Source organism: Sapajus apella, unplaced genomic scaffold (genome assembly GCF_009761245.1).
Source record: "Sapajus apella isolate SASKATOON/1434 unplaced genomic scaffold, GSC_monkey_1.0 scaffold10, whole genome shotgun sequence".
Classification (NCBI taxonomy): Eukaryota; Metazoa; Chordata; class Mammalia; order Primates; family Cebidae; genus Sapajus; species Sapajus apella.
In genome coordinates, this window is record NW_022436950.1 from 27,385,301 (window position 1) to 27,404,866 (window position 19,566).

A 19,566-nucleotide genomic window follows, 5' to 3' on the forward strand; every position below is an offset into this window, starting at 1 on the left:
CAAGTAATTTCTTCAGGGATATTTTACTAACTCCCGAGTCTAAATTCCTCCCATTACATACATTCATAGCACACTGTGCTTCCTTGTAGCACTTCTGCTATAACAATTATTTATGTATTTGTAATTTCTATCAACACTCCTAAATAACAAATACCAGACAAAGGCCATGTCTAGTTCACTGCAGAATTCTGGCATACGACACAGTGTCTATCATGTAGTGGCTACTCAGCAAATATTTGTGAAATAAATAAGCAAATTTTATAACAATAATAAATTATTTATGATCTTTTTAAGTCAGAAAAAACTTTCACAGGAATTATTTTACGTTACTTTTCCAATCGAAGTTTCTCTCTATAGTGTCTTGTAAAATCTATAGTACCTTTCATCTTACAGTCTATGAAATAATTTGGTTGATAAAAATGATATGCTACCCATAGTGGAAACATGAGATACTTGGCTTACATATTTACACTCTTATGTAAAAACCTAATAGACATGTATGTAGTGAGCTTATTGGCTGAGTTGCATGCCTTGAGCAGATTCATGTAGCCTTCATAACTTTAATATGTCCTTGTTTGACCTGCCTTGAATACCTGAGAATCCCTCTATTACCATGATCCCTTATGTCCAGCTACTCTTTATAAACTAAGGTCTCTATGCTTTTGCATGCAATTTTCTTCCTCTATGGAATGTCTTTTTACCCTTCTCTGTTTGGAAAATCATACACCCTTTAGTAACTTCTAAATATTAGTTATCTTTATTCCACTAAACTTAACATGCTCCCACAAATTCAATATGTATCTTCTTTCCAACCCTCACCATCAAGACAAGCAGAATTAATGTCTTCCACTGTCCTAAGTACCTGCTGGTACTATGCCATATATCACATTGTGTAGGAATGTGTTGGATGATGAGATATACTATGCATTTTGGTCAATGAAAATTTTTTTTTTTTTTTTTTTTGATACAGAATCTTGCTCTGTCACCCAGGCTGGAGTGCAGTGGCATGATCTCAGTTTACTGCAATCTCCACCTCCCAGGTTCAAGCAATTCTCCTGCCTCAGCCTCCCAAGTAGCTGAGACTACAGGTGCGTGTTCCCACGCCCGGCTACTTTTTTTTTGTATTTTTAGTAGTTATGGTGTTTCACTGTTAGCCAGGATGGTCTCGATCTCTTGACGTCATGATCTGCCTGCCTCAGCCTCCCAAAGTCTTGGTTTCAGGTATGAGCCACTGCGCCCGGCCTGTTCAGTGAACTTTTATTCTTTGAACAGATAAATAAGCTGTGTTAAGTAGTTTTCTTCCAGTGAATTTTGTTATACTGGAACTGTATTATTTGTAATAATAATAATTTAAAAAACACAGTATTTATAATCTTCCTTAGACTCATGTTTTACATTGGCATGGACTAACACTTCAGAAATACCATTTGTTAAAATAGGTTCAGGGCACTTTGCTGGTTTTATGCCTAACTCCATGTCCCACTCCTTATTACAACCCTATGAATAAGTTTTATTATTCACATTTTGTAAGTGATGAAACAGGCTCAGAGAATTAAATGACTTTCTCAGGAACACAGAGCTAACAGGCAAAGTGAACATTTTAAATGAGTTCTTTCACTTTAAACTTTACACACTTGGGCTTTGTCTTGTTCCTGCCCATTTACCAATGACCCATTTGTTACTTAAAGAAAACATGATTTTATAAAAATCAGTAGAAGGAAGGAAGATTTTCACTTAAGAAAATAAAACATTTAGAACTAGATTGGAAAAGGTAGGCCTCAGTGGAGTCACAGCATTTGGGGACCCTGAGTAGACAGAGTTAAGATTACTCATTACTGGGGGCAGTGGGTATAAGGAAAACTGCATGGAGAACTTGAGAGACAAATTCGCCTCCTTCACTATTCAGATTTTATTGTCTAAAGAATTAAACAGACGGCAAGGAGGGTGATTGCTTAAAGCCAGAAGTTTGAGACCAGCCTGGGCAGCAAAGTGAGACTTTGTTTCTACAAAAGATATGCCTGTAGTCCTAGCTACTCAGGAGGCTGAGGTGGGAGGATTATTTGAGCCCAGGAGTTTGAGGCTGCAAGGCATTATCATTGCACCACTGACTCCACCCTGGACAACAGAGGTTTTCTTAGAGACCCTAACTCTAGCAAAAACTAAAAATAATTAAAGAATTAAATATTCAGCAGATGTTTACTGACTGCCAGCTCTTTGAAATTCAGGGCACTATGTTTTGTAAAGAAGTACAGAGCTATATTGTAATAGTTAATAGTACCTAGCCCAAATTAGTAAGTACCAAAAAAGGTAAATGCCACGGACATTTCTAGAATGAACTCTGGAACTCCTTAAAACAAAAGCTACATCTTATCTTTCTTACATCCCCAGTACCTAGCACCCTACCTGATATTTTTTTTTTAAAAAAAAGAGTCATAAGTTATATTAATAGATGATTGTGTAGCATGCATTTGGCAGAGGGGTAGTTATAAGAAGATTCATGGAGGAAACAAAATGTGAGTTAATTATAAAAAAAAATAAAAGTTATAAAATAATAGAGAAAAAGGAGACGGTATTCTAGGTGCATTTCCACCTGGGAAATCCCGTCCTTTTTTAAAAATATTCAATTTATAGATGTGGAGGTAAGGGAAAAAGAGAACGGATTTACCATGGCATAGGGGGAAAGACTTGAGATGTAACAGAATTGTGAAGTGTTAGGACATAAGGCTGAAAAGAGAAGTCCAAATTGTGGGAATCCTTTAAGACATGTCAAGTTACTAATCTGTAGCAAATCCAGTGGCAGGAAGAAGATGTTATTTGGCCGAATTTACTTGCAGGGTATGGTGTTATTTCAAATTCCAAGGACTTAGGTTAATGGGAGCCTTGAATCAGTTGTTTGGAGAGGCAATTGAAGGCAGAGATGTATTCAATAATCATAAGGAAAGACTTAATAAGGACTTAATGACTAACTGCATCTGAAGACTGTGGGTGAAGAAGTAGATAAAAAGATTCTGAGATCTCCAGTCTGGGCCATCGGGCACATGTGTTGTCCAGGCAGTAATAGGGATAAAGGAACGACAGCACATTCTTGCCAAAGATACCTGATGGCAGGCTTCTAGAATTTCTGTCACTTTTTCAGGAAGACCCCATCATTGTAAATGTGCTTTGCATTCCAAGTAAGGTAAGGTACACTGTCAGAGCTCATTCAAATGTCAGGTAGAAGTGTGGCCAGAGAATGAAAGTGTTAGTAAAGCATTTATAGGTAAACTTTTATTTGCCAAGACTAAATGACAACTGCATTTATTTCAAACAGTAATCAGATTCAACAAACAAGAAGTTAAGCTCAGTAAACAGCTGGTTGTGGTTAAGCCCTTTGGGCAATATTCTAGATGTCTTTCTAAGAAATGTAGTCCCCTGAAGAGGTTGGCTTAACCTTTTATTTGCTGAATGTAATTACAACACATTTAGAATTAAGATGAGGATCTTCATTTTTATGGAAGGAACTAATTTGAAAGCAGATCTAGTGATAAAATTCACAGATAACTCTGCTCTGGCAAAGTCCCTTTTGAGTTTCCCCTAGTATCAGTTAAAGGACTTAGCTATCATTGGGCTTTGCCTTAGTGTGGTGATTTGTTCTCAGTCTTCATCTATTTCAGTGAGGCAGTAGCAACAGTTACTGCTTTATTACTCCGTGTGAAGTAGGCTGCTGGAAAAATGTCAATGCTCATGGGGTCAGCAATCCAACATCCTTTCTAAGGAAGCAGAGAGCACAACTAGCATGTGGTGCAAATAAAGAGGAATATGGTAACGGGAAAGAAGTCAAGTCTTGGAAAAGAAGAGGAGTAAGCAATAAATATACTGGGGACGGATGGATTTGGGTAGGTTCAGAGGAAGCCACAAGTGCAGCAATATGCTAATCACGAAAGCATATGCTAAATGGGCTCCACGGTGTTTTCCAAATAGCTTAGGTTTTTCAAAACCTTTGGGTAGGATAGCTTCACCTATAAACCCTTGACTCCTCTAGTCAAGATTTATAAGGCAAGTTTTGCTTTAGTATCTTAGTATTTGTGCACAATTGGTCTTTTAATTGAGGGATTCTCACTACTCCTGTGAAGTAGTGGGACAAATTCATCTTACGGCTGAGGGCAACAAGGCACAGAAAGGTGACCTGATTTGCTTGAGGTCATGCATCAAGAGCTGGCAGAAGTTGAACTCAGGAAATTCTGAAGTGACTCACTTCAGAGCTCATAACAAAATTTAACTTTACAGATAATTAAGCTCAGTTCATCTCCTCTGCATCTTCATTATAGAATTTTTGCTATCTCCAATGCTTACAGAAAAGGAAACTTCAAGACAAATTGTTGCAGTGTGTTTTCAAGTAGAAGTATATCTTATTCTTTATTAATATTGAATTGTTTGATCACAGTCTTGCTTATATAGTCTCTTTTACCTTAAAATATATGCATGAAACAATTATGTATTCTGCTAGCTTCAGTGCTGCTAAAGGGATAGAAGAATCCATTGGTTAGTAGGCTGCCCAGCACAGATTCAACAGCTCCTCTCAGACTTCTTTTAGACTATGCTGTTCAGATAAATACCTTATATGTAAGGATACAATTGACTGACTAGAGTGTGTCTCTAATGGGCAATTGGGACAATATGTTTCCAGAATTAGGACAATACGTTTCCAGAAAGCCGTGCCTCAGAAGTGACAGTTGAGAGTACAGAAGTGGGTGTGTTGACCCTGGTGAGGAGAGTACTAAAGGGAACCATAGCAATTGTTTTCAGATATTTGAAGGGCTCTCATAGAAAAGAGAGTGGCCTAGTTTTGAGTTGTTCTAGAAGACAGCGTTAGGCAGAAGTTAGAAAGAGGGAGATTTGGGCTTAAAATAAATATTTTGTTAACAATTAGAGCATTCTTACAATATAATGGAGTGCTTTGTTAGATGGAAAAATGGACAGGAACCCTTGACTGAACACCTTGTATTTTCTAGGAACTGGGCCATTGGCACCACAAAGCAGCAAAAATAAAAGACGAAATTAAAGAGGCTGGCATATTGTAGGCACCCTGTTGATGTTAGTTTTCTTCTCCTCCCTGAGTGTTTTTCATATACATTCTCACAATGACCCATGACATTGTCCTTATTACCAACATTTTGCAGAGTAGGACAAAGACAGCAAGAAAAAGGGAATAGTAAGGACTTGAATTTATATCTCTCTAACCCAATTTCTCACGTCCCTCCTACTGTGCACTGCCATCTCCATCACATAAACCTGCTATCCTGTGCTCTCCTACCACCAGAGATACTCAGTCAAGAATGATTAGGAAAGGAGGGACAAGATTTCATGCATTTGGTGGAAAGCTGTTTAGAAAGCTTAAAGTCCTTTTATTCTTTGGGACTCTTCTGTCTTCTTAAAATGTGATGCTACTTCCTTAGCAGATGCTCTGTGCTATTCAATTATACTTTGACTTCTAAAAAAACCAGATAGACACATTTCTAACATATCCACAATAGGTTTAGTGAAGCATATTGGGAATAGTTGAATGCACTTCTAGAATCACTGCTTTACTACAAAACTCCCCTCTGATTTTCCTTTATAAGTTTATTCATTTACGGCATTCATTACTTAGGTTGTATCCAACAGGGACTTGGAGAGTTTTAAAGTATGGTATAAAAAATACTGACATGACTCTTGAATATACTGCTTATCTTTCTTTAAAACTGGATTCCTTTGGTCTTGAATGCTTATCGCTTATTAGTCTTTTATTAAAATGCTAAGATGCTAAGGTGGTTTGTCTTAGGGGGCTTAAACTTGATTAACCAGCATCTCAGCTATTAGGTTTTATCTTGACTGAAGTTAGTTGATATTCCACTGATCTTCATTAATAGTTTTGCTTTTTAAATGATATTGGGGGAAGTGTTTGGATCTACCCTCTGAGATGCTTTTGGGCTACCCTACATATAAATCTCCTATCATTGTGGCTCATGCTGTGTCTTTATTCTTTTGCCTAAATTGTGCATATTCACGACTCATTTTTGCCACTGTACTTATCTCAAATAAATGGAAAAATGGAAAACCTAGGTTTTAAACTCTCTGATAGTATAATCTGGCACATATTTATTTAACTCTCTGAGATTCTTGTTTTCTTTTGTAGAATGAGAATATTAGTGTATTAGTCTTTTTATGTTGCTGACAAAGACAAGCCTGAGACTGTGTAATTTAAAAATCAGAAAAGGAATGGATTCACAGTTCACATGGCTGGGGAGGCTTCACAATTGTGGCAGAAAGTGAAAGACACATCTTACATGGCAGAAGATAAGAGAATAAAAGAATTTGTGCAGGGAAACTCCCCTTTATAAAACTATCAAATCTCATTAGACTTATTCACTATCATGAGAACAGCACAGAAAAGACCTGCCCCCACGATTCAGTAACTTTTCACCGGTTCCCTCCCATGACATGTGGAAGTTGTGGGAGCTACAATTCAAGATGAGATTTGGGTGGGGACACAGCCAAAACATATCATTCTGCCCCTGGCCCCTCTGAAATCTCATGTCCTCACATTTCAAAACCAATCATGCCTTCCCAACAGTCCCCCAACACCTTAACTCATTTCAGTGTTAACTTAAAAGTCCCACAGTCCAAAGTCTTACCTGAGACGAAGCAAGTCCTTTCACCTACGAACCTGTAAAACCAAAAGCAAGTTAGTTACTTCCTAGATACAATGAGGGTATAGGCATTGCATAAATACATACATTTCAAATGGGAGCAATTGGCCAAAATGAAGGGCTAAAGTTCCCATGCAAGTCCAAAATCCAGTGGGACAATCAAATCTTAAAGCCCTCCCAAAAATGATCTCCTTTGACTACATGTGGCATATCCAGGTCACACTGATGCAAGAGGTGAGCTTCCATGGTCTTGGGCAGCTCCACCCCCATGGCTTTGCAGGGTACAGCCTCTCTCCTGGCTGCTTTCTTGGGTTGGTTTTGAATGTCTGTGGCTTTTTCAGGCACATAGTGCAAGTCATTGGTGGATCTATAATTTTGGGTTCTACAGGGCAATGATGCTTTTCTCACAGCCCCACTAGGCAGCGCCCCAGTGAGGACTTTGTGTGGGGGCACCCACCCCACATTTCCCTTCAGCACTGCCCTAGCGGATGTTCTCCATGAGCACCCACCCCTGCAGCAAACTTCTGCCTGGACATCCAGACAATTCTATACATCCTCTGAAATCTAGGCAGAAGTTCCCAAACCTCAGTTCTTGACTTCTGGGCACCCCCAGGCTGAATACTACATGGAAGCTGCCAAGGTTTAAGGCTTGCATCCTTGGAAGCCATGGTCTGAGCTATACCTTGGCCTCTTTTAGTCACTGCTGGAGTGGCTGGGACACAGAGCACTAAGTTCCCAGGCTGCACACAATGGAGGAATGCTGGATTAGACCCATGAAACCATTTTTCCCTCCTAGGCCTCCAGGCCTGTGATGGGAGGGGCTGCTGCAAAGGTCTCTGACATGCCCTGTGGATATTTTCCCCATTTTCTTGTTGATTATAATTCAGCTCCTTGCTACTTATGCAGACTTCTGCAGCTGGCTTGGATTTTTCCTCCAAAAATAGAATTTTCTTTTCTATTGCATTGTCAGGCTGCAAATTTTCCAAACTTTTTTGCTCTGTTTCCATTTTAAAACTAAATGCTTTTAACAGCACCCATCACCTTTTGAATGTTTTGCTACTTAGAAATTCCTTCTGCCACATACCCTAAATTATCTCTCTCAAGTTCAGAGTTCCACAAATTTCTAGGGCAGGGACAAAATGCTGCCAGTGCCTTTACTAAAACATAATAAGAGTCACCTTTGCTCCACTTTCTAACAAGTTCTTCATCTCCATCTGAGACTACCTTAGCCCGGATTACATTGTCCATATAATTATCAGCATTTTGGTCAAAGCTGTTCAGCAAGTCTCTAGGGAGTTCCAAACTTTCCCCAATTTTTCTGTTGTCTGATCCCTCTAAACTGTTCTAACCTGTTACCCAGTTCCAAAGTCACTTCCACATTTTCAGGTATCTTTTCAGCAGTGCCACACTCTGCTGGTACCAGTTTACTGTATTTGTTGATTTTCATGCTGCTGATAAAGACACAGCTAAGACTGTGTAATTTCAAAAGAAAGAGAGGTTTAATGGACTCATAGTTCCATGTGGCTTTAAAATCATGGTGGAAGGCAAAAGGCATGTCTTACACAGTGGCAGACAAGAGGGAATAATAGAACTTGTATAAGAAAACTATCAGATCTCCCAAGACTTACTCACTATCACGAGAACAGTACAGGAAAGACCCTCTCCCATGATTCAATTACATCTCACTGGGTCCCTCCCACAACAATTGTGGGAGCTATGATTCAAGATGAAATTTGGGTGGGGACACAGCTAAACCACATCAATTGATTAGGGCAGTGTTGTATAGCTTTAGTTGGTATTAGATTTTCTTCATAATTGCCATATTTACATTCAACTATATTATTTTAACTTTTAATTTTTATATTTTTTAATAAAATATTTCATAAAGTTAAAAATATGGAACACTTCACAAGTTTGCATGTCATCCTTGTGCAGCGGCCATGCTAATCTTCTCTGTATCGTTCCAGTTTTAGTATATGTGTTGCCGAAGTGAGCACTATTTTAACTTTTATTGAAACGTTTTCTACATAAATGTATCTTAATTGAATTCAATATTACTGCCAAAAATGACACTCTAGTATCTCCATCATCAGTATAAAATAATAAGATATTAATGCAAAGAAAAAGCATGATTGCTAAAGCCTCAGAGCCTTAGGAATTGTTTCTCTAACAAGAGTTAGAGAGTAGTTTAAGATACAGAAACACAGCACTGAGACTTTCTTCTTATATAATCCAGAAGGAAAAGCTTTTACACAATGTGATTCAGTGCTATATAATCTATTTTCTACATATCTGAAATAATTTTGAATACTACTCTTTGGAAAACACTGGACTCCCTTGTCTGCAATAATGCACACATGATCTATAATCTTAAAGTTTATGATCTGACAAACAAATTTTTAATGATATTCTAGGAGCTGGTGACTCAATGGACTTTTCATATGAGGTTTTTAGCATGACGTTTAAGTGTTAGAGAATTCTACTGACTGAGGCATTTGGGGACCAGTGGCATTTCCAAGAGTCATCTAATTTTATTTCTTAGGGAATTTCCTAAAGGAGCATTCTGGTCTCCAGTTTTTTTGATAAATTGTATCTTTTTGAAAGAGAAAGGACATTAGTGTCTATCAATTTTACTTATTTGACCTTGAACAAATTCCTTAACATTTTGCTGTCTCAGTTTCTTGTGTACAAAAGAATGCCAACACCCACAAGGGGTCAAATGCAATGGTAAAACGTGCAGAGTCTACCATAATTCCTGACATATAATAGAAGTTCAAACATATACTTTTTTTTCAATTTTGAAATAAAAATATTTCTAGGAAAGTGCAAATCCACTTGACTTGTGCTTTAAAGTCATCTCAATATCATAAATAATGTGAAATTGCTTTTGTGAGACTTTAGAGATGGATTATAGTATTGTGGTAGGATCATGGGCTCCAGTGTCTAAGCATGGTTTGAGTACTCACTTATTAGCAGAATGAACTTAAGCCAGGTCTATTTTTTTATTTTTATTTTTTTGAGATGCAGTCTCACTCTGTTGCCAGGCTGGAGTCCAGTGGCATGATCTCAGCTTACTGTAACCTTTGACTCCCTGGTTCAAGTGATCTCCTGCCTCAGCCTCCCAAGTAGCTGGGATTACAGGCATATGCCACCACGCCCAGCTAATTTTTGTATTTTTAGTAGAAACTGGGTTTCACCATGTTGGCCAGGATGGTCTTGATCTCCTGACCTCACCATCCACCCACGTCAGCCTCTCAAAGCACTGGGATTACAGGCGTGAGCCACCCCTCCAGGTCTAGGCAAGATCTTTAACTCATATGTGGCTCAGTTTCTTTAATGTAAAATGAGTATATTAATGGTACTACTTTCTGAGTTGTAATGACTTTTAAATGAGTTAACACATCTAGTGAGCACTACGTGTTTAGTGATTAAGATCCCTAATGATGTTTTAAAAAGTAAGATAGTTGTCAGCAAAGAAAAACTCCTGAAACTATGTGTTGAATTACATTTCCAGTGAACAGACACACAAAAGTTGCTTTAAAATTAAAATCTCAGCCCCTTAAAAAGAAAAAAAAAATCCATAAACAAGCTATGCACTGAAAAAATAAAAATAAAAAAACTACCTACCAATCTTTAATATTTAGGCACATACTGTAAAAAAGTTAATATTTGTAAGTTTTCCATTTCTATTTTTATTAAGATTAAGACATACCTACAATTCTCTTAAGCTCTACATACGTGCTTATATAAGACAAATGAGTCATTTAACTAGGACCAGTAATCTTTTGAGTTGTAACAAATAGAATACTGATAGCATCAGTATTTTGCCTATGTTGATTACATATTTAACTGAAAGCTATTACTTCTCCAAATTAAATTTCTATATAAGATGTTTCATATATTACTATTCTTTTTGCCCCCTAAGTGGGTGATGGAACTAAAAAAGTCCTCTAATTAACATATGACACCATGTAACATAAAATTTTTAAAAATTTATATCCCAATGAGAAGTCAGATAAACAATGTGGTGAATTCTCATTTTTTCCATGTTAAAAATTTTATAGTAAAGATTATTATTTATAGGTAATTTTTAGCATAACGATCTTGATATATTTAATTTTTAATTATTTTTTAGGTAACCCAAAAGCTTAGCCAGTTTGCAGGTTTATTATTAGCTTGAGTCTCCAACATTTTTGTTCAGCAAATACATTTTTATTTTGTGAGTAGAGAAATGGCAAAGATAGATGGAAGAAACAAAAGAGGCAAAAATATGGGATAGAAGAGGAAAAGGAGAAGGAAGGGGAAATAAAAAGGACTAATAAAAAGAGGAAGAAACACAGAAAGAGAGGCAGACAAGAGGGCAGACCGATAGGTAGGGAGGACAATAGAAGATCCCACACTGATTTTCCATGGTCCCTTTGAAGGGGAGGTGGTCATGGGAAGCAACAAAGATCCAGCAGGCTATGCCAGCTTGCTCTTCACCCAGTGTGCCTTTGCTTTTTTCTGTCTTATATATTGGAGCTTTCTAAATAAGGTGTTATTTGCAAAAGGTATCTCTACAGCTAAAGTTTGAAAATATCTACAGGCTGTGTCAGCTGTTCCCAACTGATGGGCTTTGTCTACAGGACTTTTGGGTAATGGTGGAGAAACTCTTCTTCAGTCACCCACTACAGCTTTCTCCAGTGTCAATATAGATGGTTCTGCACAGATCTCCATTTAGTATCTTAGTGCACAGTGAGAACCTTGAGAACTGCCAGTCTATCCTGATTTTCACCAACAAATGTTAGAGAATGTGTCAACAATTTTTGTTTTGTTTAAAATTCCAAGGACTACATTTTAAAAAAAAAACGTAAATGTGCACTTTAATTTTGCATCATGAGATACCCCTGAGTTTCAAGAGACTACAAAACATATTGCTGTATGTGAAGTTATTTCTTCTTGGGAAAGAGGATGGGGAAGAGAAAAAAGAGTAAAGAAGTGGCATCAGCATCCCTGTCTTCTTTGACCACAGCAGGATGATATAATTCTGCAGATTGACGGTCAGAAGCAAGCTCTCTGAATCAGGCTTGAAGACAACAAATACCTTGATAGCCCTATACTACTAAAGCTTAAAACTATGGCTTTGTCTTACTTCAAATGTGTTTCACTGATATAAGAATATCATAGAATAATAAGGAAGAAAGCTTATGATTTTTTCCTTGAATTAATAAGCTAAATAGTTCAACCTTCCTGACAGAGAACATATTTCACCCAGTGTATGATTCTGTCAAGTTTTAGGGAGAAAAATGTCAATCAAAATGTACACTAAGTAAAAGCAAAACCACAAACCCAAATCAAGAAAACTCTACTCATTACTATTCTGTCAGTTTATTAAAATAAATAAATTTTTCTATGTTTAACTTTGTCTCAAACATAGATCATTGTGTATTTACAGTTCTAAACAAGTATTCTCTAGACATGCTTCTATATGCATGTTTTATATTTTTATTATGAAGAGATATGTTGAATTTCAGGTGAATTGTAAAGTGTAATTCTAATTTAATTTAAATTATTATTTGAACATGTATAGAATATTACAGATAAACTGTATTGCTTATTTTCAAAGTCACTAAAAATATGTCACAGGGACATATATGCCACATTAGGTTGACTTTGAACAATATATTCTGTTATGCACCAGGCACTGGGTTAGCTGCTAGGAATCCCAAGGTAAATAGGATCAGTTCTTTGAACATGAAGAGCTCACAATGCAATGGGAGCTCAGTGCAATGGAAAATTAGTCAAATTATTATAATATGATACAATATTAATCATATAGGAGTGTGAACAAAATGCCTGGGAAGCATGACATTGGGATAGAAAAAAAATCCACAATTCTGTGAGGTTAATAAGGTATAGTCCTTAGGTTGTATTTCTAGCACAAAGAAAATAATGCTTTAACTGTTTTTGGTTGAGTAATTCCTTCCCAGTTCATAAGGACCATTGAATGCAAGAAAATGAACAATGACTTACCTTTAAACAAGATTATCCAGTTATGTTTTGTATTGTACAGAGAAAGCAACATGTTTTAAATAGTATTCTCTTTCAGAACATAAAATTTATTCACAAAATGACAGTGAATTTATAATACTTCACAGTTCTTTAACATTCAGAATATTTCTCTTTTAAATCATGTTTAATTATTTTCAAAGTGGAAATATGTTTTAATGTAGTAAATAGAAGAGGTGCATTATAGAAAAAAATCAGACATTGAATTGCATAACAGAGAAAGGGCAGTCTTTTCTTTCTAATGAACTCCTCCATTCCCTACACAACTCAGAAATAGTTTTAAAATATGGTGTACATCCTCCCAGAATTACGTGTATCTTTTGATCGCAAGACAGGGAAACAGGTAGGTCAAAACCCAGATATGTAGTGATTGTAAAACATGTAGAAGATTTGGAAGATTTAATACCAAGAAAGAATATAAAATATCTAATTAATGCTTTTTTATATCAATTGCATTTTTGAAAAATAATACTTTGGTCATATTGCATTAAAATCACATATATTAGTTTAAATAATTTTACCTGTTTAACGTAGGTACTAAATAATTTTAAATTATAAATGCATCTTGCATTATTGACTCACATTGTATTCTAATATACTGTTCTAGAAAGTGAAGGGACACTTATCAAAATGAATTCCCTTTCAGCTTACCTGAACATGAAGAACAAAGTAACAAATGCCACAAGCAAAAGTAGCAGAATGTGTAACTCCTTGAGGCAGGAGAAAGATAATTTCATGTAATTAAAGAAATTGAGTATTCAGTGTAGCTAAGCTTCTGGAAGAGAAAGAAGTCGAGTGAGATCTATCTATCATGCAATGAAATAGAAGGATGAATTGATGGATAAATTGATGGATGGATAAATAGATAGAGACAGATATAATATTGCTGTGTGGAGAATGGAGTATAGAAGTGGAAAAGAGAAAAAATTGAAGAAATATTGGCTAGTTAATTACAGCAGTCTAAGCAAGAAAAAATACTGTGTTAGATAATAAAAGTTATTGTAGTTTGAAAGGGTTGAGGTGAGATGTGGTTTGGAAATAGAATTAATAGTACTTATGATGGCTGTAGATGTCAAGGATGAAGAACAGGGTGGAAGATCAATTGAATGGAAGAGATTCTGTTGACACTTAGTTGAATTAGGTGGGAGAGATTTATAGTTTCACTTAGGAAATATTATACTTGTGATGCCTGTGGAACTTTCAAAGTGAGATATATCAAGAAGGCTTTTGGAATTATTACTTATGATATTTAACTCTTGTTCATATACATGACTAAACATGTCTCCTTTTGCATATGTTTATCCATGTTTATTGTTTTAAAAATCACATGACATTTTAGAAATAATATATATAAGCATAAAAGAAACAAGAGGAAAGAAATCCTCTCTTTGGAAAGAGACTTTTTTTCTTTTAATACACTGAATTATCCCTGGATTGGTCTCTATTGGAGATGAAATTGACCAACAAATGAAATAAACACCAAAGTTGTTTTCAAAATATCAATACATTATGGTCAAATAGGATGAATAAAATAAAACATCTAAATGTTTTTCCAGTTTATTGAGATAAAAATTATTTGATTTTAGAAATAAATTGATCAGAGTTTTAATCAGCACAAATAAGAAACCAGAAAATCAATAGATAAATGAGTTGTTAAAAAGCAAACCATTTTCAAACACCAGAGATATAGAAAATCAAGTTATGAAGATGACCAGAGATAAAGAACAAAGATACATTTTTAAAGGAAGACAGAATTATTAAAACAAGTTGATGTGACCTGAGATATATGTATATATATAATTTTCAACATATACGTTTTTCTCCAATAAGGCAAAAAATGACAATTTCAAGGGAAGAGTTCTACCCACATAATTAATTTGAGAAGGGAATTATGGTAATCTGGAAACACTGCAAAGGAACTAATACTGAGGGGATGTGGACAAATCAGTGATCAAAAGAGGTAAATCTAGTCCCCAAGCAAAACTTACTAGCAGCAACTGTGGAGGTCTATGTCGAGGGTAGACAATGAAGCAAGGTCACTGAATAAGCTTCCAGCAGGAGAGGAAGCTTTTTATAATCTTTGCATTATTGTTGAAAAATATATGTTCTGAAAGACCATCTAGAAGTAATTTTTTTTTCTTAAGGAAATAAAAGAAGTGAGAAATGTGGGCACTGAGCAATGTTTAGAGTTCTTTTATAGGCAGTTTTTGACTTAACTGACCTTTATTTGTCATATATTATTTTCAGTTCAGGGTGATAAGAGCATTTTCAACTACTTGTGTTTTTCAGTTTTAATTCTTATTGCTATGAGCTCTTTAGAATATTGTTTTTCCAGGGATAGATTGGTTATTTTTTGTGGTATGCATGTTTCCTCACTAATTTCACATAACCTAATACTTTATCCTTAAAGAACCCTGGAAATCTTTGACTTTTGCCCCCTCTTAAAAAAACACTTTCTTCCCCTTAAAGAAAGTTTTGTCTTTTCTATGTTAAAAGTAGCTTGAAATGTGTGTGTGTGTGTGTGTGTGTGTGTGTGTGTATTTTGATCCAAATGCATAACACATTTCAATGTAGCCACATGTAATTCTATTCTTAAGTGTACTTCTCCAATAATCACATTTTGAGCACCCATCATGTGCTACACACTTTTTAAAAATTATTATATACATATCATTTCTGTTCATTAATGACATTAATGCAAGATCATAACTTAGCACTCCATGTGTAAGTTTCATATGTGGGTAAAATTGCTGACTTCCTAATAGACTCATCTATCAAGAACTGGTCCCTTGCCTATAACCAAATCTAAATAAATAAAGCCATTAAAAATTGACGATCCCAGACATCCCATACACAACAACACTAAAATGTCAGCAAGTTTTGAAATAAGATGATTAATAATGCAGATTTATGTACTTACCTGTGGCTCTCAGTAAGCAGAATAAACAAACACCAGAATCTCTTGAGAATAGTAACCCTCCAGAACTCTGCTTTAGTGACTCTAAAGGACTCAAGACTAGTTATCTAAATGCTTCCCAAATTGTTTGCATTTGATCAAGACTTACCTTTTCTGTAAAACCTTCCCTGCTGCCAGTCAGGCAGAATGGTTGCTTTTTCCTTTAGTCTCCATTGCTCTCAGTAGTCACTTCATTTATTTCATTCATCATACCATATTGCAATTACAAATTTACTTGTCCATTCCCCCGAGGTTCCAGATTATGAACTTTGACTTACTTGTTTATTTTTGTATCCTGTACCTTAGCACTGTTCTTGGCACATAGTGGACATTTGTGGTTTGTGAAATTGATTTACTGTAACTTTGTTAAAAGAACATATCTATAAATACTTATGGGGACACACTGTAGGAGTGTAAACTATCAATGAGAATAACAGAATTAAGCTAAAACTATCCTGTCCATTTTTAAGATCAATAAAAAGTATTATGTATTTCTCATGTCAAGTATAGTGTGATAAGGGAGAACAATTTGGCTTCAAATATTATAGCAGAATCTTGGGATAGAAGTCTGCTTACTTCTCTTTCACCTGTCTTCTCTTCTTCACCTTGCTCTTACACTTTTAGATGCTGCTTTTTTTTTTTTTTTTTTCAGTAAATGCTGATGTCTATAATTTAGGCCAGCTAATGGTTTGATATAACAAACCATTAGCTGAAAACAGCCATGCTGTCAATTAGATCTATTACAGGAGGTCAGTTCATCCTGGGGTTACACCAAAAAAAAAAAATGATGTTTTAATATTTAGTAATGACTATAAGACCATTGATATACAATCTTTTGTCTGCAGTTCACTTTAATATGCAAATAATCATTTAATTTCAATGGAATGGCTGTTTTAAAACTACAGTGAATTTATCATTTGTCTTCTCACCTGCATGCATGGATTTGCTAGAGGTGGTTATCTATGTGATAACTGTTACCTTTAAAATAGAATTAGCATGCTACAGATATCTTACTAAGTACAGATAACCCTTCTAATCCCCACCAGCCACCATCCCCAATACAGATAACAGGGGCAAAAAAACTTTACAAATATAATTAGATAATGTCATCCTGGAAAAAAAATTGTAAAACAAAGCTATATAGAGCTGACTTCTGAAATGGTAGAATTCTAAATTGCCATTGCCTTAGAGCCCAAACTAACATTGTCAGTTAAGGTAGAGCTTGTAGGAAAGCAAGACCAACATGTTCGTATGCCTCAGGAGAAGTCACCATTTCATATCTATGGCTGTCACGTGCAGATTGGAGATGTGCTATTAATTGTGCCTTGCTACTAGGTCCGTCAGAGCAAAACTGTGACAAGACATACCTGTTGGTAGTTCAAATTTATAACAACACACTGTAGCTATTGTAAATGGAGGTTGGTTATTTTACTATTTAAGAGAAAATCGTTATAGATACTTTTTTATTATGATAAACTTTCTTATAACTAAATAGCATGTGACTTACTATTTAGTACAGTAAACAATAAAGTATCTTGTATCTGAAGAGGAAATATCACGAATACGAATTTTTTTGAGCAGCAGCCTCTTATTTATTTGAGATATGGTCTGACTCACTCAGGCTGTAGTGGAATGGCATGATTTTTTTTTGTTTGTTTTGTTTGTTTTTATAGAGAGGGGCTCTCTTCGGGTTGCTCAGACTACCTTGAACTTCTGGGCTCAAAAAAATACTGGGCTTAAACTCCTGGGCTCAAGCGATCCTTCCACCTTCACCTCCCAAACTTCTGGTATTATAGGCATGAGCCACAGTGCCTGGTCAGCGGTAGCTTCTTAATTTGCATAGCCCAGTGCTTTCAAGTTTGTACAGCCAGTTCCATGGATAATACAGTAGGTGTTAGAAAGTGGTTACCACCTCTTCCCTAATTTTTCTGTTATTTCTGCATCATTCCTGAATAAACATAGGAGTCATTAATTGTACATTTGAACTATTTATAGGATACCAATCTTGTATGGGTAAGTCTTATTTAAACTCAAAGCAAAATTTTCTTATACAAACATTAATATTCAGCATATTTTTATTAGATCATCTTTCAAATGCATTTGCACATCACAATTATAAAACAGTATTATATAATATAATATTATATAATATCCCTAACTGGGAATTTCCTAATTGGAAAAGAAAATAAAAATTTCTTTTTATAAAGCATGCCCTAAGGGGCTAGCAGGAGTTTGAATACCAACAACCTATTTCCAGTTGCCTGTTAAACAATCAACTCTCATCAAAGTGGGGATTTCCTTTAATCAAAGCTCTATCAAAACAGAACTCTATATATTTGTATTCCAGAACACTGATAAGCCCTAGATAAAGATGAACATTCAGTTTTCCCACTGGTGACTCTTTAAGGAAATAGAGGCCATGAGGGAGGATTTTTCTCAAATCTGGCCTCACTGCCTTTCCTCAAATTGTCTTTGTCTAAAACCTTTCTTCTCAAAGACTGCAAGAAAACTCTCCGTTTAAATGCAAAGTCAAGGATAGAACCCAGATTTTGTGAGCTTGCAATTCTTCTTTGAGGGTTGAAGGGAGCCCTTTTTAAGAAATGTAATGTAAATTAGTTACATTGTTTTGAAAGGGGCCGTTGGAAAGAGGAGCCATGAAGATTAAGTGTACACTGCTTTTGAATAGCAGAGTACTCAAGATTCCAACTAAATAAAGTCCTACAGATACCCATTGTCTGGCATCCCAATTTAGCTAGGCTTCTTTTTCCACATTTTCTTGTCCTGCTCTGACTTACTAGTTACCCTAGCTTCCCAAGGTCTAAGCAGATAATTAAGCCAGAGATTTGTATTGCATAATACTAAATCATGAACCTGCAGCTAGCAAAAAAAAAAAAAATGTTTAATATGAAAGACTCAGTATGTTTTACAGAATGCATGACATGTATACTGTGTGAGTTTCAATGACTTAGTCATCTAAAGAAACATTAGGAAATCTGAGCCCTCAGTAAGCTACCACTTTTACTTTATTTTGAAGAACAAAATGGTCCTTTAAGCTTTGTTTTCATAACTAAGATGAGAACGTACAATCTCATCTTAATGCCTCATAATAAATAACGTATGATATAAGTTATTTCACATTTTCACGAAGTTCTCTAAGGATATCCTGTAGTTACTATGGCATTGTCTTTTCTTTCTTTCTTTCTTTTTTTCTAATTAACTTTTAACTTGTAATTTGACTTGCACAAAGGCTACACTGTTATCAGTCTACTAAAGTTCTAAAATCTTGGATTTAATAAACACTTATTTCTCAATTTTGCCTTCTCCATATTATTGTAACTGATCTCTTAAACCCCTTTTCTTCATGTCCAAACCTGAAGTTTTCTCTCTGAAGCACACCTCTCATTTTCCTTTTATAAATTAAATTTTTTTCAGACTATGAAATTGTTTGCAGAGTGAGATTTCTCTTTTCCCTCCCTTTGCTTATTTTCGATTTTGTCAAAATATTAGGACATATAGAAAATAGCTCTGGTTTCTTATTGTGAAATTCTTCGCATTATGTATAAACTTATTTTGTATTAAGATATTCAGTCATAAATGCTCTGTATTCTGATACTCACATTGATTCCAGTTAAAACTTCATTAGCAATTGAGTCACAAGCCTTTTTCTCCTTTCTTTGATTTGTATCACAAAACAATTAATATTCAGTTGCTTTTTTTTTTAATCTCTCTCATGCTTTACTCAAAAACATTTATAGAACTTGGATGTTTTCTCTAGGGTTTTATGCAAACTTTGGGAATTTTATTAGAATCCTAGAACTTTCTGAAATGTACCCATCAAAAGTTATCACCTCTATTATGAATTCTTTAGAAATGGATCCCAGGAGAAAACTTGGC

The 19,566-nt window shown here is 35.5% G+C and overlaps 1 protein-coding gene and 1 non-coding gene across 5 annotated transcripts in view; one reads left to right on the forward strand and one right to left on the reverse strand.

Annotated features, from left to right (window-relative positions):
• ERBB4 (erb-b2 receptor tyrosine kinase 4) overlaps window positions 1-19,566 on the forward strand; it is a 1,187,662-nt gene that overhangs the window by 440,791 nt on the left and 727,305 nt on the right. The window lies entirely within an intron of this gene.
• On the reverse strand, window positions 8,559-8,665 carry LOC116552098. Its single transcript, XR_004269215.1, has one exon. It is a non-coding gene; the product is annotated as a U6 spliceosomal RNA (small nuclear RNA).